This window comes from Pleurodeles waltl, unplaced genomic scaffold (genome assembly GCF_031143425.1).
Source record: "Pleurodeles waltl isolate 20211129_DDA unplaced genomic scaffold, aPleWal1.hap1.20221129 scaffold_343, whole genome shotgun sequence".
Taxonomy (NCBI): domain Eukaryota; kingdom Metazoa; phylum Chordata; class Amphibia; order Caudata; family Salamandridae; genus Pleurodeles; species Pleurodeles waltl.
In genome coordinates, this window is record NW_027150049.1 from 37,637 (window position 1) to 60,258 (window position 22,622).

The 22,622-nt window shown below is 49.2% G+C and overlaps 13 non-coding genes across 13 annotated transcripts; all 13 read right to left on the bottom strand.

The window, feature by feature from the left end:
* Positions 1–878: 878 nt before the first annotated feature.
* Positions 879–997, bottom strand: LOC138275970 (5S ribosomal RNA). The gene has a single exon (XR_011200518.1). It is a non-coding gene; the product is annotated as a 5S ribosomal RNA (ribosomal RNA).
* Positions 998–2,658: 1,661 nt separating this feature from the next.
* On the bottom strand, positions 2,659–2,777 carry LOC138275971 (5S ribosomal RNA). The gene has a single exon (XR_011200519.1). It is a non-coding gene; the product is annotated as a 5S ribosomal RNA (ribosomal RNA).
* A 1,668-nt stretch (positions 2,778–4,445) lies between these two features.
* Positions 4,446–4,564, bottom strand: LOC138275966 (5S ribosomal RNA). The gene has a single exon (XR_011200514.1). It is a non-coding gene; the product is annotated as a 5S ribosomal RNA (ribosomal RNA).
* A 1,675-nt stretch (positions 4,565–6,239) lies between these two features.
* On the bottom strand, positions 6,240–6,358 carry LOC138275993 (5S ribosomal RNA). Its single transcript, XR_011200540.1, has one exon. It is a non-coding gene; the product is annotated as a 5S ribosomal RNA (ribosomal RNA).
* A 1,675-nt stretch (positions 6,359–8,033) lies between these two features.
* On the bottom strand, positions 8,034–8,152 carry LOC138275994 (5S ribosomal RNA). The gene has a single exon (XR_011200541.1). It is a non-coding gene; the product is annotated as a 5S ribosomal RNA (ribosomal RNA).
* Positions 8,153–9,827: 1,675 nt separating this feature from the next.
* LOC138275995 (5S ribosomal RNA) lies at positions 9,828–9,946 on the bottom strand. Its single transcript, XR_011200542.1, has one exon. It is a non-coding gene; the product is annotated as a 5S ribosomal RNA (ribosomal RNA).
* Positions 9,947–11,621: 1,675 nt separating this feature from the next.
* On the bottom strand, positions 11,622–11,740 carry LOC138275996 (5S ribosomal RNA). Its single transcript, XR_011200543.1, has one exon. It is a non-coding gene; the product is annotated as a 5S ribosomal RNA (ribosomal RNA).
* A 1,675-nt stretch (positions 11,741–13,415) lies between these two features.
* On the bottom strand, positions 13,416–13,534 carry LOC138275997 (5S ribosomal RNA). The gene has a single exon (XR_011200544.1). It is a non-coding gene; the product is annotated as a 5S ribosomal RNA (ribosomal RNA).
* A 1,675-nt stretch (positions 13,535–15,209) lies between these two features.
* Positions 15,210–15,328, bottom strand: LOC138275998 (5S ribosomal RNA). The gene has a single exon (XR_011200545.1). It is a non-coding gene; the product is annotated as a 5S ribosomal RNA (ribosomal RNA).
* Positions 15,329–17,003: 1,675 nt separating this feature from the next.
* On the bottom strand, positions 17,004–17,122 carry LOC138276000 (5S ribosomal RNA). Its single transcript, XR_011200547.1, has one exon. It is a non-coding gene; the product is annotated as a 5S ribosomal RNA (ribosomal RNA).
* Positions 17,123–18,797: 1,675 nt separating this feature from the next.
* Positions 18,798–18,916, bottom strand: LOC138276001 (5S ribosomal RNA). The gene has a single exon (XR_011200548.1). It is a non-coding gene; the product is annotated as a 5S ribosomal RNA (ribosomal RNA).
* Positions 18,917–20,591: 1,675 nt separating this feature from the next.
* LOC138275973 (5S ribosomal RNA) lies at positions 20,592–20,710 on the bottom strand. Its single transcript, XR_011200521.1, has one exon. It is a non-coding gene; the product is annotated as a 5S ribosomal RNA (ribosomal RNA).
* A 1,675-nt stretch (positions 20,711–22,385) lies between these two features.
* LOC138275974 (5S ribosomal RNA) lies at positions 22,386–22,504 on the bottom strand. The gene has a single exon (XR_011200522.1). It is a non-coding gene; the product is annotated as a 5S ribosomal RNA (ribosomal RNA).
* Positions 22,505–22,622: the final 118 nt, after the last annotated feature.

A 22,622-nucleotide genomic window follows, 5' to 3' on the forward strand; every position in this document is an offset into this window, starting at 1 on the left:
GCTAAGGACGCAACAGTGGATCACGTGCTCTCTGCTGGGATGTTTTCCTATGTTGAAGAGGGTTTATTCTGCACAGGCCCTGCTCACCCATTCTTTCTGTGGTCGATAAATGGATCGTTGAGTTAATGACACCTGTTACAGCGCCAGGAAATGCCGGAAAATGCTGCCGAATGCTTTTAAAACAGCTCAAATTGTACGCACCTTTCCTCTTTTTATTCCCTGTTTCTGGAATGCTCTGCTTTTGGACTCTATTACACTTGCGTCTGCAACTCACTTCATTCTTCCACACCTAATAGATCATCGTCCTTTTATCAGATTTCCCACACGCTGTGCTGATTTTTTGCATTTGGTTGCCAACTGTAGGCTCGAGCACTATTTCTTGGGGGCTAAGGATTATTCATGGTACAAGTCTTAAAGAAAATAAGTCGGGGGACTAAACAAGTTAGACACTATGCAAGTGACATCACGGCACATGACATCACGGCACATGACATCAGGCCGTGTGAAATCGCACCTGGAAAAACAGGAAGTGGCATCACAACCCATGACCTGCCAGGAAATGAGATGCCAAGAAGTGAGATCTGATCTGAAGACCTGACACATATGCTTACCGCAAGAAAGCAAAGCCTTAGCTAGGGGAGCCTTGGTCCGTCGTGGAGCAAATGCTGTCTTGACTTTGGGCCGAGTGTAAAGTGCATAATAATTGTACGTTTTCCTTGGGAAAGTGTGTATTTTCGTGTTAATGCTGTTCTTTTTCCTTTCTTTTTTTAAGAGAGTAAAAAAAGAGTGTAGTAAATAAAAAGTGTAAAATGAAATTAGCGAGGAAGCTGTGTAATGGAGGTTAGACGTGCGCCACCTAGTGTGTGCGAGAGGCAAAATGCCTACAGCACCTGGTATTCCCAGGCGGTCTCCCATCCAAGTACTAACAAGGCCCGACCCTGCTTAGCTTCCGAGATCGGACGAGATCGGGCGCATTCAGGGTGGTATGGCCGTAGGCAAGAAAAGCTGCACTTTCAGCTCTCTTCTGCTCACCCGGCCCACCCGCCTGGAGCCTACTGCTCTTAATTGCAGCGGAACACCCTCCCACTGGGAACTCCCACACTGCCCCAGGCACAATGCCCCAACCCACACGGAACAACATTTTGTACTCCTCCATTTACCATGCTCGGCGCTACTCCCGCTTCTCTCGTCTTCACAGGCTGCAGCAGCCCCCACCAAACCTAGCACGACCAGCAGACGGCGCCTGTCACACTCTCAATTGCAATGGACAACCCTCACCTCACACAGCATGTGCTGCGCCTCCTTGGACCCCTCCTTAGGGCATGACACCGAGGAGTCACCAGGGGAGACGCTGCTTCTCAACAGCAGCCTTCATTCCCCCCTCCCAAGGACCAATAGTTGCTGCTATGCAGTTCTCTTTTCCTCATCCCACTGGGTGGCGACACCTCCATTCACTCTGGCCAGGAGAAATAGCTCTTCTACACTACCTTAACAACTCCAGAAAGAAACGGGAAGGCACGCCAATCACTTACCTCTTCTTGCACTTTTTTCACTTACTGGAGAGGCTCTGTCACTCAGACTCTGCCATCTGCAACACATTCGCCATGCCTTGCAGGCAGAGGGTGGCCAGTCTTTCCTTTCCTTTTGGCAAACCAGGGTCCCACTGAAAGTACGTAGGAGTTGTCGGAAAAATCGGATCTGTCATCATGGACTCCTTTCTGAAACAAGATGCAAAATAACGCCCCTTCTCACAATCCCAGTGAAAGTGAAAGGGTCAGAGGTGTGTTGTTTAATGCTAAGGACGCAACAGTGGATCACGTGCTCTCTGCTGGGATGTTTTCCTATGTGGAAGAGGGTTTATTCTGCACAGGCCCTGCTCACCCATTCTTTCTGTGGTCGATAAATGGATCGTTGAGTTAATGACACCTGTTACAGCGCCAGGAAATGCCGGAAAATGCTGCCGAATGCTTTTAAAACAGCTCAAATTGTACGCACCTTTCCTCTTTTTATTCCCTGTTTCTGGAATGCTCTGCTTTTGGACTCTATTACACTTGCGTCTGCAACTCACTTCATTCTTCCACACCTAATAGATCATCGTCCTTTTATCAGATTTCCCACACGCTGTGCTGATTTTTTGCATTTGGTTGCCAACTGTAGGCTCGAGCACTATTTCTTGGGGGCTAAGGATTATTTAAAGAAAATAAGTCGGGGGACTAACCAAGTTAGACACTATGCAAGTGACATCACGGCACATGACATCACGGCACATGACATCAGGCCGTGTGAAATCGCACCTGGAAAAACAGGAAGTGGCATCACAACCCATGACCTGCCAGGAAATGAGATGCCAAGAAGTGAGATCTGATCTGAAGACCTGACACATATGCTTACCGCAAGAAAGCAAAGCCTTAGCTAGGGGAGCCTTGGTCCGTCGTGGAGCAAATGCTGTCTTGACTTTGGGCCGAGTGTAAAGTGCATAATAATTGTACGTTTTCCTTGGGAAAGTGTGTATTTTCGTGTTAATGCTGTTCTTTTTCCTTTCTTTTTTTAAGAGAGTAAAAAAAGAGTGTAGTAAATAAAAAGTGTAAAATGAAATTAGCGAGGAAGCTGTGTAATGGAGGTTAGACGTGCGCCACCTAGTGTGTGCGAGAGGCAAAATGCCTACAGCACCTGGTATTCCCAGGCGGTCTCCCATCCAAGTACTAACAAGGCCCGACCCTGCTTAGCTTCCGAGATCGGACGAGATCGGGCGCATTCAGGGTGGTATGGCCGTAGGCAAGAAAAGCTGCACTTTCAGCTCTCTTCTGCTCACCCGGCCCACCCGCCTGGAGCCTACTGCTCTTAATTGCAGCGGAACACCCTCCCACTGGGAACTCCCACACTGCCCCAGGCACAATGCCCCAACCCACACGGAACAACATTTTGTACTCCTCCATTTACCATGCTCGGCGCTACTCCCGCTTCTCTCGTCTTCACAGGCTGCAGCAGCCCCCACCAAACCTAGCACGACCAGCAGACGGCGCCTGTCACACTCTCAATTGCAATGGACAACCCTCACCTCACACAGCATGTGCTGCGCCTCCTTGGACCCCTCCTTAGGGCATGACACCGAGGAGTCACCAGGGGAGACGCTGCTTCTCAACAGCAGCCTTCATTCCCCCCTCCCAAGGACCAATAGTTGCTGCTATGCAGTTCTCTTTTCCTCATCCCACTGGGTGGCGACACCTCCATTCACTCTGGCCAGGAGAAATAGCTCTTCTACACTACCTTAACAACTCCAGAAAGAAACGGGAAGGCACGCCAATCACTTACCTCTTCTTGCACTTTTTTCACTTACTGGAGAGGCTCTGTCACTCAGACTCTGCCATCTGCAACACATTCGCCATGCCTTGCAGGCAGAGGGTGGCCAGTCTTTCCTTTCCTTTTGGCAAACCAGGGTCCCACTGAAAGTACGTAGGAGTTGTCGGAAAAATCGGATCTGTCATCATGGACTCCTTTCTGAAACAAGATGCAAAATAACGCCCCTTCTCACAATCCCAGTGAAAGTGAAAGGGTCAGAGGTGTGTTGTTTAATGCTAAGGACGCAACAGTGGATCACGTGCTCTCTGCTGGGATGTTTTCCTATGTGGAAGAGGGTTTATTCTGCACAGGCCCTGCTCACCCATTCTTTCTGTGGTCGATAAATGGATCGTTGAGTTAATGACACCTGTTACAGCGCCAGGAAATGCCGGAAAATGCTGCCGAATGCTTTTAAAACAGCTCAAATTGTACGCACCTTTCCTCTTTTTATTCCCTGTTTCTGGAATGCTCTGCTTTTGGACTCTATTACACTTGCGTCTGCAACTCACTTCATTCTTCCACACCTAATAGATCATCGTCCTTTTATCAGATTTCCCACACGCTGTGCTGATTTTTTGCATTTGGTTGCCAACTGTAGGCTCGAGCACTATTTCTTGGGGGCTAAGGATTATTCATGGTACAAGTCTTAAAGAAAATAAGTCGGGGGACTAACCAAGTTAGACACTATGCAAGTGACATCACGGCACATGACATCACGGCACATGACATCAGGCCGTGTGAAATCGCACCTGGAAAAACAGGAAGTGGCATCACAACCTGCCAGGAAATGAGATGCCAAGAAGTGAGATCTGATCTGAAGACCTGACACATATGCTTACCGCAAGAAAGCAAAGCCTTAGCTTGGGGAGCCTTGGTCCGTCGTGGAGCAAATGCTGTCTTGACTTTGGGCCGAGTGTAAAGTGCATAAAAAGTGTACGTTTTCCTTGGGAAAGTGTGTATTTTCGTGTTAATGCTGTTCTTTTTCCTTTCTTTTTTTAAGAGAGTAAAAAAAGAGTGTAGTAAATAAAAAGTGTAAAATGAAATTAGCGAGGAAGCTGTGTAATGGAGGTTAGACGTGCGCCACCTAGTGTGTGCGAGAGGCAAAATGCCTACAGCACCTGGTATTCCCAGGCGGTCTCCCATCCAAGTACTAACCAGGCCCGACCCTGCTTAGCTTCCGAGATCGGACAAGATCGGGCGCATTCAGGGTGGTATGGCCGTAGGCAGGAAACGCTGCACTTTCAGCTCTCTTCTGCTCACCCGGCCCACCCGCCTGGAGCCTACTGCTCTTAATTGCAGCGGAACACCCTCCCACTGGGAACTCCCACACTGCCCCAGGCACAATGCCCCAACCCACACGGAACAACATTTTGTACTCCTCCATTTACCATGCTCGGCGCTACTCCCGCTTCTCTCGTCTTCACAGGCTGCAGCAGCCCCCACCAAACCTAGCACGACCAGCAGACGGCGCCTGTCACACTCTCAATTGCAATGGACAACCCTCACCTCACACAGCATGTGCTGCGCCTCCTTGGACCCCTCCTTAGGGCATGACACCGAGGAGTCACCAGGGGAGACGCTGCTTCTCAACAGCAGCCTTCATTCCCCCCTCCCAAGGACCAATAGTTGCTGCTATGCAGTTCTCTTTTCCTCATCCCACTGGGTGGCGACACCTCCATTCACTCTGGCCAGGAGAAATAGCTCTTCTACACTACCTTAACAACTCTTGAAAGAAACGGGAAGGCACGCCAATCACTTACCTCTTCTTGCACTTTTTTCACTTACTGGAGAGGCTCTGTCACTCAGACTCTGCCATCTGCAACACATTCGCCATGCCTTGCAGGCAGAGGGTGGCCAGTCTTTCCTTTCCTTTTGGCAAACCAGGGTCCCACTGAAAGTACGTAGGAGTTGTCGGAAAAATCGGATCTGTCATCATGGACTCCTTTCTGAAACAAGATGCAAAATAACGCCCCTTCTCACAATCCCAGTGAAAGTGAAAGGGTCAGAGGTGTGTTGTTTAATGCTAAGGACGCAACAGTGGATCACGTGCTCTCTGCTGGGATGTTTTCCTATGTGGAAGAGGGTTTATTCTGCACAGGCCCTGCTCACCCATTCTTTCTGTGGTCGATAAATGGATCGTTGAGTTAATGACACCTGTTACAGCGCCAGGAAATGCCGGAAAATGCTGCCGAATGCTTTTAAAACAGCTCAAATTGTACGCACCTTTCCTCTTTTTATTCCCTGTTTCTGGAATGCTCTGCTTTTGGACTCTATTACACTTGCGTCTGCAACTCACTTCATTCTTCCACACCTAATAGATCATCGTCCTTTTATCAGATTTCCCACACGCTGTGCTGATTTTTTGCATTTGGTTGCCAACTGTAGGCTCGAGCACTATTTCTTGGGGGCTAAGGATTATTCATGGTACAAGTCTTAAAGAAAATAAGTCGGGGGACTAACCAAGTTAGACACTATGCAAGTGACATCACGGCACATGACATCACGGCACATGACATCAGGCCGTGTGAAATCGCACCTGGAAAAACAGGAAGTGGCATCACAACCCATGACCTGCCAGGAAATGAGATGCCAAGAAGTGAGATCTGATCTGAAGACCTGACACATATGCTTACCGCAAGAAAGCAAAGCCTTAGCTAGGGGAGCCTTGGTCCGTCGTGGAGCAAATGCTGTCTTGACTTTGGGCCGAGTGTAAAGTGCATAATAATTGTACGTTTTCCTTGGGAAAGTGTGTATTTTCGTGTTAATGCTGTTCTTTTTCCTTTCTTTTTTTAAGAGAGTAAAAAAAGAGTGTAGTAAATAAAAAGTGTAAAATGAAATTAGCGAGGAAGCTGTGTAATGGAGGTTAGACGTGCGCCACCTAGTGTGTGCGAGAGGCAAAATGCCTACAGCACCTGGTATTCCCAGGCGGTCTCCCATCCAAGTACTAACCAGGCCCGACCCTGCTTAGCTTCCGAGATCGGACGAGATCGGGCGCATTCAGGGTGGTATGGCCGTAGGCAGGAAAAGCTGCACTTTCAGCTCTCTTCTGCTCACCCGGCCCACCCGCCTGGAGCCTACTGCTCTTAATTGCAGCGGAACACCCTCCCACTGGGAACTCCCACACTGCCCCAGGCACAATGCCCCAACCCACACGGAACAACATTTTGTACTCCTCCATTTACCATGCTCGGCGCTACTCCCGCTTCTCTCGTCTTCACAGGCTGCAGCAGCCCCCACCAAACCTAGCACGACCAGCAGACGGCGCCTGTCACACTCTCAATTGCAATGGACAACCCTCACCTCACACAGCATGTGCTGCGCCTCCTTGGACCCCTCCTTAGGGCATGACACCGAGGAGTCACCAGGGGAGACGCTGCTTCTCAACAGCAGCCTTCATTCCCCCCTCCCAAGGACCAATAGTTGCTGCTCTGCAGTTCTCTTTTCCTCATCCCACTGGGTGGCGACACCTCCATTCACTCTGGCCAGGAGAAATAGCTCTTCTACACTACCTTAACAACTCCAGAAAGAAACGGGAAGGCACGCCAATCACTTACCTCTTCTTGCACTTTTTTCACTTACTGGAGAGGCTCTGTCACTCAGACTCTGCCATCTGCAACACATTCGCCATGCCTTGCAGGCAGAGGGTGGCCAGTCTTTCCTTTCCTTTTGGCAAACCAGGGTCCCACTGAAAGTACGTAGGAGTTGTCGGAAAAATCGGATCTGTCATCATGGACTCCTTTCTGAAACAAGATGCAAAATAACGCCCCTTCTCACAATCCCAGTGAAAGTGAAAGGGTCAGAGGTGTGTTGTTTAATGCTAAGGACGCAACAGTGGATCACGTGCTCTCTGCTGGGATGTTTTCCTATGTTGAAGAGGGTTTATTCTGCACAGGCCCTGCTCACCCATTCTTTCTGTGGTCGATAAATGGATCGTTGAGTTAATGACACCTGTTACAGCGCCAGGAAATGCCGGAAAATGCTGCCGAATGCTTTTAAAACAGCTCAAATTGTACGCACCTTTCCTCTTTTTATTCCCTGTTTCTGGAATGCTCTGCTTTTGGACTCTATTACACTTGCGTCTGCAACTCACTTCATTCTTCCACACCTAATAGATCATCGTCCTTTTATCAGATTTCCCACACGCTGTGCTGATTTTTTGCATTTGGTTGCCAACTGTAGGCTCGAGCACTATTTCTTGGGGGCTAAGAATTATTCATGGTACAAGTCTTAAAGAAAATAAGTCGGGGGACTAACCAAGTTAGACACTATGCAAGTGACATCACGGCACATGACATCACGGCACATGACATCAGGCCGTGTGAAATCGCACCTGGAAAAACAGGAAGTGGCATCACAACCCATGACCTGCCAGGAAATGAGATGCCAAGAAGTGAGATCTGATCTGAAGACCTGACACATATGCTTACCGCAAGAAAGCAAAGCCTTAGCTTGGGGAGCCTTGGTCCGTCGTGGAGCAAATGCTGTCTTGACTTTGGGCCGAGTGTAAAGTGCATAATAATTGTACGTTTTCCTTGGGAAAGTGTGTATTTTCGTGTTAATGCTGTTCTTTTTCCTTTCTTTTTTTAAGAGAGTAAAAAAAGAGTGTAGTAAATAAAAAGTGTAAAATGAAATTAGCGAGGAAGCTGTGTAATGGAGGTTAGACGTGCGCCACCTAGTGTGTGCGAGAGGCAAAATGCCTACAGCACCTGGTATTCCCAGGCGGTCTCCCATCCAAGTACTAACCAGGCCCGACCCTGCTTAGCTTCCGAGATCGGACGAGATCGGGCGCATTCAGGGTGGTATGGCCGTAGGCAGGAAAAGCTGCACTTTCAGCTCTCTTCTGCTCACCCGGCCCACCCGCCTGGAGCCTACTGCTCTTAATTGCAGCGGAACACCCTCCCACTGGGAACTCCCACACTGCCCCAGGCACAATGCCCCAACCCACACGGAACAACATTTTGTACTCCTCCATTTACCATGCTCGGCGCTACTCCCGCTTCTCTCGTCTTCACAGGCTGCAGCAGCCCCCACCAAACCTAGCACGACCAGCAGACGGCGCCTGTCACACTCTCAATTGCAATGGACAACCCTCACCTCACACAGCATGTGCTGCGCCTCCTTGGACCCCTCCTTAGGGCATGACACCGAGGAGTCACCAGGGGAGACGCTGCTTCTCAACAGCAGCCTTCATTCCCCCCTCCCAAGGACCAATAGTTGCTGCTCTGCAGTTCTCTTTTCCTCATCCCACTGGGTGGCGACACCTCCATTCACTCTGGCCAGGAGAAATAGCTCTTCTACACTACCTTAACAACTCCAGAAAGAAACGGGAAGGCACGCCAATCACTTACCTCTTCTTGCACTTTTTTCACTTACTGGAGAGGCTCTGTCACTCAGACTCTGCCATCTGCAACACATTCGCCATGCCTTGCAGGCAGAGGGTGGCCAGTCTTTCCTTTCCTTTTGGCAAACCAGGGTCCCACTGAAAGTACGTAGGAGTTGTCGGAAAAATCGGATCTGTCATCATGGACTCCTTTCTGAAACAAGATGCAAAATAACGCCCCTTCTCACAATCCCAGTGAAAGTGAAAGGGTCAGAGGTGTGTTGTTTAATGCTAAGGACGCAACAGTGGATCACGTGCTCTCTGCTGGGATGTTTTCCTATGTTGAAGAGGGTTTATTCTGCACAGGCCCTGCTCACCCATTCTTTCTGTGGCCGATAAATGGATCGTTGAGTTAATGACACCTGTTACAGCGCCAGGAAATGCCGGAAAATGCTGCCGAATGCTTTTAAAACAGCTCAAATTGTACGCACCTTTCCTCTTTTTATTCCCTGTTTCTGGAATGCTCTGCTTTTGGACTCTATTACACTTGCGTCTGCAACTCACTTCATTCTTCCACACCTAATAGATCATCGTCCTTTTATCAGATTTCCCACACACTGTGCTGATTTTTTGCATTTGGTTGCCAACTGTAGGCTCGAGCACTATTTCTTGGGGGCTAAGGATTATTCATGGTACAAGTCTTAAAGAAAATAAGTCGGGGGACTAACCAAGTTAGACACTATGCAAGTGACATCACGGCACATGACATCACGGCACATGACATCAGGCCGTGTGAAATCGCACCTGGAAAAACAGGAAGTGGCATCACAACCCATGACCTGCCAGGAAATGAGATGCCAAGAAGTGAGATCTGATCTGAAGACCTGACACATATGCTTACCGCAAGAAAGCAAAGCCTTAGCTTGGGGAGCCTTGGTCCGTCGTGGAGCAAATGCTGTCTTGACTTTGGGCCGAGTGTAAAGTGCATAATAATTGTACGTTTTCCTTGGGAAAGTGTGTATTTTCGTGTTAATGCTGTTCTTTTTCCTTTCTTTTTTTAAGAGAGTAAAAAAAGAGTGTAGTAAATAAAAAGTGTAAAATGAAATTAGCGAGGAAGCTGTGTAATGGAGGTTAGACGTGCGCCACCTAGTGTGTGCGAGAGGCAAAATGCCTACAGCACCTGGTATTCCCAGGCGGTCTCCCATCCAAGTACTAACCAGGCCCGACCCTGCTTAGCTTCCGAGATCGGACGAGATCGGGCGCATTCAGGGTGGTATGGCCGTAGGCAGGAAAAGCTGCACTTTCAGCTCTCTTCTGCTCACCCGGCCCACCCGCCTGGAGCCTACTGCTCTTAATTGCAGCGGAACACCCTCCCACTGGGAACTCCCACACTGCCCCAGGCACAATGCCCCAACCCACACGGAACAACATTTTGTACTCCTCCATTTACCATGCTCGGCGCTACTCCCGCTTCTCTCGTCTTCACAGGCTGCAGCAGCCCCCACCAAACCTAGCACGACCAGCAGACGGCGCCTGTCACACTCTCAATTGCAATGGACAACCCTCACCTCACACAGCATGTGCTGCGCCTCCTTGGACCCCTCCTTAGGGCATGACACCGAGGAGTCACCAGGGGAGACGCTGCTTCTCAACAGCAGCCTTCATTCCCCCCTCCCAAGGACCAATAGTTGCTGCTCTGCAGTTCTCTTTTCCTCATCCCACTGGGTGGCGACACCTCCATTCACTCTGGCCAGGAGAAATAGCTCTTCTACACTACCTTAACAACTCCAGAAAGAAACGGGAAGGCACGCCAATCACTTACCTCTTCTTGCACTTTTTTCACTTACTGGAGAGGCTCTGTCACTCAGACTCTGCCATCTGCAACACATTCGCCATGCCTTGCAGGCAGAGGGTGGCCAGTCTTTCCTTTCCTTTTGGCAAACCAGGGTCCCACTGAAAGTACGTAGGAGTTGTCGGAAAAATCGGATCTGTCATCATGGACTCCTTTCTGAAACAAGATGCAAAATAACGCCCCTTCTCACAATCCCAGTGAAAGTGAAAGGGTCAGAGGTGTGTTGTTTAATGCTAAGGACGCAACAGTGGATCACGTGCTCTCTGCTGGGATGTTTTCCTATGTTGAAGAGGGTTTATTCTGCACAGGCCCTGCTCACCCATTCTTTCTGTGGTCGATAAATGGATCGTTGAGTTAATGACACCTGTTACAGCGCCAGGAAATGCCGGAAAATGCTGCCGAATGCTTTTAAAACAGCTCAAATTGTACGCACCTTTCCTCTTTTTATTCCCTGTTTCTGGAATGCTCTGCTTTTGGACTCTATTACACTTGCGTCTGCAACTCACTTCATTCTTCCACACCTAATAGATCATCGTCCTTTTATCAGATTTCCCACACGCTGTGCTGATTTTTTGCATTTGGTTGCCAACTGTAGGCTCGAGCACTATTTCTTGGGGGCTAAGGATTATTCATGGTACAAGTCTTAAAGAAAATAAGTCGGGGGACTAACCAAGTTAGACACTATGCAAGTGACATCACGGCACATGACATCACGGCACATGACATCAGGCCGTGTGAAATCGCACCTGGAAAAACAGGAAGTGGCATCACAACCCATGACCTGCCAGGAAATGAGATGCCAAGAAGTGAGATCTGATCTGAAGACCTGACACATATGCTTACCGCAAGAAAGCAAAGCCTTAGCTTGGGGAGCCTTGGTCCGTCGTGGAGCAAATGCTGTCTTGACTTTGGGCCGAGTGTAAAGTGCATAATAATTGTACGTTTTCCTTGGGAAAGTGTGTATTTTCGTGTTAATGCTGTTCTTTTTCCTTTCTTTTTTTAAGAGAGTAAAAAAAGAGTGTAGTAAATAAAAAGTGTAAAATGAAATTAGCGAGGAAGCTGTGTAATGGAGGTTAGACGTGCGCCACCTAGTGTGTGCGAGAGGCAAAATGCCTACAGCACCTGGTATTCCCAGGCGGTCTCCCATCCAAGTACTAACCAGGCCCGACCCTGCTTAGCTTCCGAGATCGGACGAGATCGGGCGCATTCAGGGTGGTATGGCCGTAGGCAAGAAAAGCTGCACTTTCAGCTCTCTTCTGCTCACCCGGCCCACCCGCCTGGAGCCTACTGCTCTTAATTGCAGCGGAACACCCTCCCACTGGGAACTCCCACACTGCCCCAGGCACAATGCCCCAACCCACACGGAACAACATTTTGTACTCCTCCATTTACCATGCTCGGCGCTACTCCCGCTTCTCTCGTCTTCACAGGCTGCAGCAGCCCCCACCAAACCTAGCACGACCAGCAGACGGCGCCTGTCACACTCTCAATTGCAATGGACAACCCTCACCTCACACAGCATGTGCTGCGCCTCCTTGGACCCCTCCTTAGGGCATGACACCGAGGAGTCACCAGGGGAGACGCTGCTTCTCAACAGCAGCCTTCATTCCCCCCTCCCAAGGACCAATAGTTGCTGCTCTGCAGTTCTCTTTTCCTCATCCCACTGGGTGGCGACACCTCCATTCACTCTGGCCAGGAGAAATAGCTCTTCTACACTACCTTAACAACTCCAGAAAGAAACGGGAAGGCACGCCAATCACTTACCTCTTCTTGCACTTTTTTCACTTACTGGAGAGGCTCTGTCACTCAGACTCTGCCATCTGCAACACATTCGCCATGCCTTGCAGGCAGAGGGTGGCCAGTCTTTCCTTTCCTTTTGGCAAACCAGGGTCCCACTGAAAGTACGTAGGAGTTGTCGGAAAAATCGGATCTGTCATCATGGACTCCTTTCTGAAACAAGATGCAAAATAACGCCCCTTCTCACAATCCCAGTGAAAGTGAAAGGGTCAGAGGTGTGTTGTTTAATGCTAAGGACGCAACAGTGGATCACGTGCTCTCTGCTGGGATGTTTTCCTATGTTGAAGAGGGTTTATTCTGCACAGGCCCTGCTCACCCATTCTTTCTGTGGTCGATAAATGGATCGTTGAGTTAATGACACCTGTTACAGCGCCAGGAAATGCCGGAAAATGCTGCCGAATGCTTTTAAAACAGCTCAAATTGTACGCACCTTTCCTCTTTTTATTCCCTGTTTCTGGAATGCTCTGCTTTTGGACTCTATTACACTTGCGTCTGCAACTCACTTCATTCTTCCACACCTAATAGATCATCGTCCTTTTATCAGATTTCCCACACGCTGTGCTGATTTTTTGCATTTGGTTGCCAACTGTAGGCTCGAGCACTATTTCTTGGGGGCTAAGGATTATTCATGGTACAAGTCTTAAAGAAAATAAGTCGGGGGACTAACCAAGTTAGACACTATGCAAGTGACATCACGGCACATGACATCACGGCACATGACATCAGGCCGTGTGAAATCGCACCTGGAAAAACAGGAAGTGGCATCACAACCCATGACCTGCCAGGAAATGAGATGCCAAGAAGTGAGATCTGATCTGAAGACCTGACACATATGCTTACCGCAAGAAAGCAAAGCCTTAGCTTGGGGAGCCTTGGTCCGTCGTGGAGCAAATGCTGTCTTGACTTTGGGCCGAGTGTAAAGTGCATAATAATTGTACGTTTTCCTTGGGAAAGTGTGTATTTTCGTGTTAATGCTGTTCTTTTTCCTTTCTTTTTTTAAGAGAGTAAAAAAAGAGTGTAGTAAATAAAAAGTGTAAAATGAAATTAGCGAGGAAGCTGTGTAATGGAGGTTAGACGTGCGCCACCTAGTGTGTGCGAGAGGCAAAATGCCTACAGCACCTGGTATTCCCAGGCGGTCTCCCATCCAAGTACTAACCAGGCCCGACCCTGCTTAGCTTCCGAGATCGGACGAGATCGGGCGCATTCAGGGTGGTATGGCCGTAGGCAGGAAAAGCTGCACTTTCAGCTCTCTTCTGCTCACCCGGCCCACCCGCCTGGAGCCTACTGCTCTTAATTGCAGCGGAACACCCTCCCACTGGGAACTCCCACACTGCCCCAGGCACAATGCCCCAACCCACACGGAACAACATTTTTTACTCCTCCATTTACCATGCTCGGCGCTACTCCCGCTTCTCTCGTCTTCACAGGCTGCAGCAGCCCCCACCAAACCTAGCACGACCAGCAGACGGCGCCTGTCACACTCTCAATTGCAATGGACAACCCTCACCTCACACAGCATGTGCTGCGCCTCCTTGGACCCCTCCTTAGGGCATGACACCGAGGAGTCACCAGGGGAGACGCTGCTTCTCAACAGCAGCCTTCATTCCCCCCTCCCAAGGACCAATAGTTGCTGCTCTGCAGTTCTCTTTTCCTCATCCCACTGGGTGGCGACACCTCCATTCACTCTGGCCAGGAGAAATAGCTCTTCTACACTACCTTAACAACTCCAGAAAGAAACGGGAAGGCACGCCAATCACTTACCTCTTCTTGCACTTTTTTCACTTACTGGAGAGGCTCTGTCACTCAGACTCTGCCATCTGCAACACATTCGCCATGCCTTGCAGGCAGAGGGTGGCCAGTCTTTCCTTTCCTTTTGGCAAACCAGGGTCCCACTGAAAGTACGTAGGAGTTGTCGGAAAAATCGGATCTGTCATCATGGACTCCTTTCTGAAACAAGATGCAAAATAACGCCCCTTCTCACAATCCCAGTGAAAGTGAAAGGGTCAGAGGTGTGTTGTTTAATGCTAAGGACGCAACAGTGGATCACGTGCTCTCTGCTGGGATGTTTTCCTATGTTGAAGAGGGTTTATTCTGCACAGGCCCTGCTCACCCATTCTTTCTGTGGTCGATAAATGGATCGTTGAGTTAATGACACCTGTTACAGCGCCAGGAAATGCCGGAAAATGCTGCCGAATGCTTTTAAAACAGCTCAAATTGTACGCACCTTTCCTCTTTTTATTCCCTGTTTCTGGAATGCTCTGCTTTTGGACTCTATTACACTTGCGTCTGCAACTCACTTCATTCTTCCACACCTAATAGATCATCGTCCTTTTATCAGATTTCCCACACGCTGTGCTGATTTTTTGCATTTGGTTGCCAACTGTAGGCTCGAGCACTATTTCTTGGGGGCTAAGGATTATTCATGGTACAAGTCTTAAAGAAAATAAGTCGGGGGACTAACCAAGTTAGACACTATGCAAGTGACATCACGGCACATGACATCACGGCACATGACATCAGGCCGTGTGAAATCGCACCTGGAAAAACAGGAAGTGGCATCACAACCCATGACCTGCCAGGAAATGAGATGCCAAGAAGTGAGATCTGATCTGAAGACCTGACACATATGCTTACCGCAAGAAAGCAAAGCCTTAGCTTGGGGAGCCTTGGTCCGTCGTGGAGCAAATGCTGTCTTGACTTTGGGCCGAGTGTAAAGTGCATAATAATTGTACGTTTTCCTTGGGAAAGTGTGTATTTTCGTGTTAATGCTGTTCTTTTTCCTTTCTTTTTTTAAGAGAGTAAAAAAAGAGTGTAGTAAATAAAAAGTGTAAAATGAAATTAGCGAGGAAGCTGTGTAATGGAGGTTAGACGTGCGCCACCTAGTGTGTGCGAGAGGCAAAATGCCTACAGCACCTGGTATTCCCAGGCGGTCTCCCATCCAAGTACTAACCAGGCCCGACCCTGCTTAGCTTCCGAGATCGGACGAGATCGGGCGCATTCAGGGTGGTATGGCCGTAGGCAGGAAAAGCTGCACTTTCAGCTCTCTTCTGCTCACCCGGCCCACCCGCCTGGAGCCTACTGCTCTTAATTGCAGCGGAACACCCTCCCACTGGGAACTCCCACACTGCCCCAGGCACAATGCCCCAACCCACACGGAACAACATTTTGTACTCCTCCATTTACCATGCTCGGCGCTACTCCCGCTTCTCTCGTCTTCACAGGCTGCTGCAGCCCCCACCAAACCTAGCACGACCAGCAGACGGCGCCTGTCACACTCTCAATTGCAATGGACAACCCTCACCTCACACAGCATGTGCTGCGCCTCCTTGGACCCCTCCTTAGGGCATGACACCGAGGAGTCACCAGGGGAGACGCTGCTTCTCAACAGCAGCCTTCATTCCCCCCTCCCAAGGACCAATAGTTGCTGCTATGCAGTTCTCTTTTCCTCATCCCACTGGGTGGCGACACCTCCATTCACTCTGGCCAGGAGAAATAGCTCTTCTACACTACCTTAACAACTCCAGAAAGAAACGGGAAGGCACGCCAATCACTTACCTCTTCTTGCACTTTTTTCACTTACTGGAGAGGCTCTGTCACTCAGACTCTGCCATCTGCAACACATTCGCCATGCCTTGCAGGCAGAGGGTGGCCAGTCTTTCCTTTCCTTTTGGCAAACCAGGGTCCCACTGAAAGTACGTAGGAGTTGTCGGAAAAATCGGATCTGTCATCATGGACTCCTTTCTGAAACAAGATGCAAAATAACGCCCCTTCTCACAATCCCAGTGAAAGTGAAAGGGTCAGAGGTGTGTTGTTTAATGCTAAGGACGCAACAGTGGATCACGTGCTCTCTGCTGGGATGTTTTCCTATGTTGAAGAGGGTTTATTCTGCACAGGCCCTGCTCACCCATTCTTTCTGTGGTCGATAAATGGATCGTTGAGTTAATGACACCTGTTACAGCGCCAGGAAATGCCGGAAAATGCTGCCGAATGCTTTTAAAACAGCTCAAATTGTACGCACCTTTCCTCTTTTTATTCCCTGTTTCTGGAATGCTCTGCTTTTGGACTCTATTACACTTGCGTCTGCAACTCACTTCATTCTTCCACACCTAATAGATCATCGTCCTTTTATCAGATTTCCCACACGCTGTGCTGATTTTTTGCATTTGGTTGCCAACTGTAGGCTCGAGCACTATTTCTTGGGGGCTAAGGATTATTCATGGTACAAGTCTTAAAGAAAATAAGTCGGGGGACTAACCAAGTTAGACACTATGCAAGTGACATCACGGCACATGACATCACGGCACATGACATCAGGCCGTGTGAAATCGCACCTGGAAAAACAGGAAGTGGCATCACAACCCATGACCTGCCAGGAAATGAGATGCCAAGAAGTGAGATCTGATCTGAAGACCTGACACATATGCTTACCGCAAGAAAGCAAAGCCTTAGCTAGGGGAGCCTTGGTCCGTCGTGGAGCAAATGCTGTCTTGACTTTGGGCCGAGTGTAAAGTGCATAATAATTGTACGTTTTCCTTGGGAAAGTGTGTATTTTCGTGTTAATGCTGTTCTTTTTCCTTTCTTTTTTTAAGAGAGTAAAAAAAGAGTGTAGTAAATAAAAAGTGTAAAATGAAATTAGCGAGGAAGCTGTGTAATGGAGGTTAGACGTGCGCCACCTAGTGTGTGCGAGAGGCAAAATGCCTACAGCACCTGGTATTCCCAGGCGGTCTCCCATCCAAGTACTAACCAGGCCCGACCCTGCTTAGCTTCCGAGATCGGACGAGATCGGGCGCATTCAGGGTGGTATGGCCGTAGGCAGGAAAAGCTGCACTTTCAGCTCTCTTCTGCTCACCCGGCCCACCCGCCTGGAGCCTACTGCTCTTAATTGCAGCGGAACACCCTCCCACTGGGAACTCCCACACTGCCCCAGGCACAATGCCCCAACCCACACGGAACAACATTTTTTACTCCTCCATTTACCATGCTCGGCGCTACTCCCGCTTCTCTCGTCTTCACAGGCTGCAGCAGCCCCCACCAAACCTAGCACGACCAGCAGACGGCGCCTGTCACACTCTCAATTGCAATGGACAACCCTCACCTCACACAGCATGTGCTGCGCCTCCTTGGACCCCTCCTTAGGGCATGACACCGAGGAGTCACCAGGGGAGACGCTGCTTCTCAACAGCAGCCTTCATTCCCCCCTCCCAAGGACCAATAGTTGCTGCTCTGCAGTTCTCTTTTCCTCATCCCACTGGGTGGCGACACCTCCATTCACTCTGGCCAGGAGAAATAGCTCTTCTACACTACCTTAACAACTCCAGAAAGAAACGGGAAGGCACGCCAATCACTTACCTCTTCTTGCACTTTTTTCACTTACTGGAGAGGCTCTGTCACTCAGACTCTGCCATCTGCAACACATTCGCCATGCCTTGCAGGCAGAGGGTGGCCAGTCTTTCCTTTCCTTTTGGCAAACCAGGGTCCCACTGAAAGTACGTAGGAGTTGTCGGAAAAATCGGATCTGTCATCATGGACTCCTTTCTGAAACAAGATGCAAAATAACGCCCCTTCTCACAATCCCAGTGAAAGTGAAAGGGTCAGAGGTGTGTTGTTTAATGCTAAGGACGCAACAGTGGATCACGTGCTCTCTGCTGGGATGTTTTCCTATGTTGAAGAGGGTTTATTCTGCACAGGCCCTGCTCACCCATTCTTTCTGTGGTCGATAAATGGATCGTTGAGTTAATGACACCTGTTACAGCGCCAGGAAATGCCGGAAAATGCTGCCGAATGCTTTTAAAACAGCTCAAATTGTACGCACCTTTCCTCTTTTTATTCCCTGTTTCTGGAATGCTCTGCTTTTGGACTCTATTACACTTGCGTCTGCAACTCACTTCATTCTTCCACACCTAATAGATCATCGTCCTTTTATCAGATTTCCCACACGCTGTGCTGATTTTTTGCATTTGGTTGCCAACTGTAGGCTCGAGCACTATTTCTTGGGGGCTAAGGATTATTCATGGTACAAGTCTTAAAGAAAATAAGTCGGGGGACTAACCAAGTTAGACACTATGCAAGTGACATCACGGCACATGACATCACGGCACATGACATCAGGCCGTGTGAAATCGCACCTGGAAAAACAGGAAGTGGCATCACAACCCATGACCTGCCAGGAAATGAGATGCCAAGAAGTGAGATCTGATCTGAAGACCTGACACATATGCTTACCGCAAGAAAGCAAAGCCTTAGCTTGGGGAGCCTTGGTCCGTCGTGGAGCAAATGCTGTCTTGACTTTGGGCCGAGTGTAAAGTGCATAATAATTGTACGTTTTCCTTGGGAAAGTGTGTATTTTCGTGTTAATGCTGTTCTTTTTCCTTTCTTTTTTTAAGAGAGTAAAAAAAGAGTGTAGTAAATAAAAAGTGTAAAATGAAATTAGCGAGGAAGCTGTGTAATGGAGGTTAGACGTGCGCCACCTAGTGTGTGCGAGAGGCAAAATGCCTACAGCACCTGGTATTCCCAGGCGGTCTCCCATCCAAGTACTAACCAGGCCCGACCCTGCTTAGCTTCCGAGATCGGACGAGATCGGGCGCATTCAGGGTGGTATGGCCGTAGGCAGGAAAAGCTGCACTTTCAGCTCTCTTCTGCTCACCCGGCCCACCCGCCTGGAGCCTACTGCTCTTAATTGCAGCGGAACACCCTCCCACTGGGAACTCCCACACTGCCCCAGGCACAATGCCCCAACCCACACGGAACAACATTTTGTACTCCTCCATTTACCATGCTCGGCGCTACTCCCGCTTCTCTCGTCTTCACAGGCTGCTGCAGCCCCCACCAAACCTAGCACGACCAGCAGACGGCGCCTGTCACACTCTCAATTGCAATGGACAACCCTCACCTCACACAGCATGTGCTGCGCCTCCTTGGACCCCTCCTTAGGGCATGACACCGAGGAGTCACCAGGGGAGACGCTGCTTCTCAACAGCAGCCTTCATTCCCCCCTCCCAAGGACCAATAGTTGCTGCTATGCAGTTCTCTTTTCCTCATCCCACTGGGTGGCGACACCTCCATTCACTCTGGCCAGGAGAAATAGCTCTTCTACACTACCTTAACAACTCCAGAAAGAAACGGGAAGGCACGCCAATCACTTACCTCTTCTTGCACTTTTTTCACTTACTGGAGAGGCTCTGTCACTCAGACTCTGCCATCTGCAACACATTCGCCATGCCTTGCAGGCAGAGGGTGGCCAGTCTTTCCTTTCCTTTTGGCAAACCAGGGTCCCACTGAAAGTACGTAGGAGTTGTCGGAAAAATCGGATCTGTCATCATGGACTCCTTTCTGAAACAAGATGCAAAATAACGCCCCTTCTCACAATCCCAGTGAAAGTGAAAGGGTCAGAGGTGTGTTGTTTAATGCTAAGGACGCAACAGTGGATCACGTGCTCTCTGCTGGGATGTTTTCCTATGTTGAAGAGGGTTTATTCTGCACAGGCCCTGCTCACCCATTCTTTCTGTGGTCGATAAATGGATCGTTGAGTTAATGACACCTGTTACAGCGCCAGGAAATGCCGGAAAATGCTGCCGAATGCTTTTAAAACAGCTCAAATTGTACGCACCTTTCCTCTTTTTATTCCCTGTTTCTGGAATGCTCTGCTTTTGGACTCTATTACACTTGCGTCTGCAACTCACTTCATTCTTCCACACCTAATAGATCATCGTCCTTTTATCAGATTTCCCACACGCTGTGCTGATTTTTTGCATTTGGTTGCCAACTGTAGGCTCGAGCACTATTTCTTGGGGGCTAAGGATTATTCATGGTACAAGTCTTAAAGAAAATAAGTCGGGGGACTAACCAAGTTAGACACTATGCAAGTGACATCACGGCACATGACATCACGGCACATGACATCAGGCCGTGTGAAATCGCACCTGGAAAAACAGGAAGTGGCATCACAACCCATGACCTGCCAGGAAATGAGATGCCAAGAAGTGAGATCTGATCTGAAGACCTGACACATATGCTTACCGCAAGAAAGCAAAGCCTTAGCTAGGGGAGCCTTGGTCCGTCGTGGAGCAAATGCTGTCTTGACTTTGGGCCGAGTGTAAAGTGCATAATAATTGTACGTTTTCCTTGGGAAAGTGTGTATTTTCGTGTTAATGCTGTTCTTTTTCCTTTCTTTTTTTAAGAGAGTAAAAAAAGAGTGTAGTAAATAAAAAGTGTAAAATGAAATTAGCGAGGAAGCTGTGTAATGGAGGTTAGACGTGCGCCACCTAGTGTGTGCGAGAGGCAAAATGCCTACAGCACCTGGTATTCCCAGGCGGTCTCCCATCCAAGTACTAACAAGGCCCGACCCTGCTTAGCTTCCGAGATCGGACGAGATCGGGCGCATTCAGGGTGGTATGGCCGTAGGCAAGAAAAGCTGCACTTTCAGCTCTCTTCTGCTCACCCGGCCCACCCGCCTGGAGCCTACTGCTCTTAATTGCAGCGGAACACCCTCCCACTGGGAACTCCCACACTGCCCCAGGCACAATGCCCCAACCCACACGGAACAACATTTTGTACTCCTCCATTTACCATGCTCGGCGCTACTCCCGCTTCTCTCGTCTTCACAGGCTGCAGCAGCCCCCACCAAACCTAGCACGACCAGCAGACGGCGCCTGTCACACTCTCAATTGCAATGGACAACCCTCACCTCACACAGCATGTGCTGCGCCTCCTTGGACCCCTCCTTAGGGCATGACACCGAGGAGTCACCAGGGGAGACGCTGCTTCTCAACAGCAGCCTTCATTCCCCCCTCCCAAGGACCAATAGTTGCTGCTATGCAGTTCTCTTTTCCTCATCCCACTGGGTGGCGACACCTCCATTCACTCTGGCCAGGAGAAATAGCTCTTCTACACTACCTTAACAACTCCAGAAAGAAACGGGAAGGCACGCCAATCACTTACCTCTTCTTGCACTTTTTTCACTTACTGGAGAGGCTCTGTCACTCAGACTCTGCCATCTGCAACACATTCGCCATGCCTTGCAGGCAGAGGGTGGCCAGTCTTTCCTTTCCTTTTGGCAAACCAGGGTCCCACTGAAAGTACGTAGGAGTTGTCGGAAAAATCGGATCTGTCATCATGGACTCCTTTCTGAAACAAGATGCAAAATAACGCCCCTTCTCACAATCCCAGTGAAAGTGAAAGGGTCAGAGGTGTGTTGTTTAATGCTAAGGACGCAACAGTGGATCACGTGCTCTCTGCTGGGATGTTTTCCTATGTGGAAGAGGGTTTATTCTGCACAGGCCCTGCTCACCCATTCTTTCTGTGGTCGATAAATGGATCGTTGAGTTAATGACACCTGTTACAGCGCCAGGAAATGCCGGAAAATGCTGCCGAATGCTTTTAAAACAGCTCAAATTGTACGCACCTTTCCTCTTTTTATTCCCTGTTTCTGGAATGCTCTGCTTTTGGACTCTATTACACTTGCGTCTGCAACTCACTTCATTCTTCCACACCTAATAGATCATCGTCCTTTTATCAGATTTCCCACACGCTGTGCTGATTTTTTGCATTTGGTTGCCAACTGTAGGCTCGAGCACTATTTCTTGGGGGCTAAGGATTATTCATGGTACAAGTCTTAAAGAAAATAAGTCGGGGGACTAACCAAGTTAGACACTATGCAAGTGACATCACGGCACATGACATCACGGCACATGACATCAGGCCGTGTGAAATCGCACCTGGAAAAACAGGAAGTGGCATCACAACCCATGACCTGCCAGGAAATGAGATGCCAAGAAGTGAGATCTGATCTGAAGACCTGACACATATGCTTACCGCAAGAAAGCAAAGCCTTAGCTAGGGGAGCCTTGGTCCGTCGTGGAGCAAATGCTGTCTTGACTTTGGGCCGAGTGTAAAGTGCATAATAATTGTACGTTTTCCTTGGGAAAGTGTGTATTTTCGTGTTAATGCTGTTCTTTTTCCTTTCTTTTTTTAAGAGAGTAAAAAAAGAGTGTAGTAAATAAAAAGTGTAAAATGAAATTAGCGAGGAAGCTGTGTAATGGAGGTTAGACGTGCGCCACCTAGTGTGTGCGAGAGGCAAAATGCCTACAGCACCTGGTATTCCCAGGCGGTCTCCCATCCAAGTACTAACAAGGCCCGACCCTGCTTAGCTTCCGAGATCGGACGAGATCGGGCGCATTCAGGGTGGTATGGCCGTAGGCAAGAAAAGCTGCACTTTCAGCTCTCTTCTGCTCACCCGGCCCACCCGCCTGGAGCCTACTGCTCTTAATTGCAGCGGAACACCCTCCCACTGGGAACTCCCACACTGCCCCAGGCACA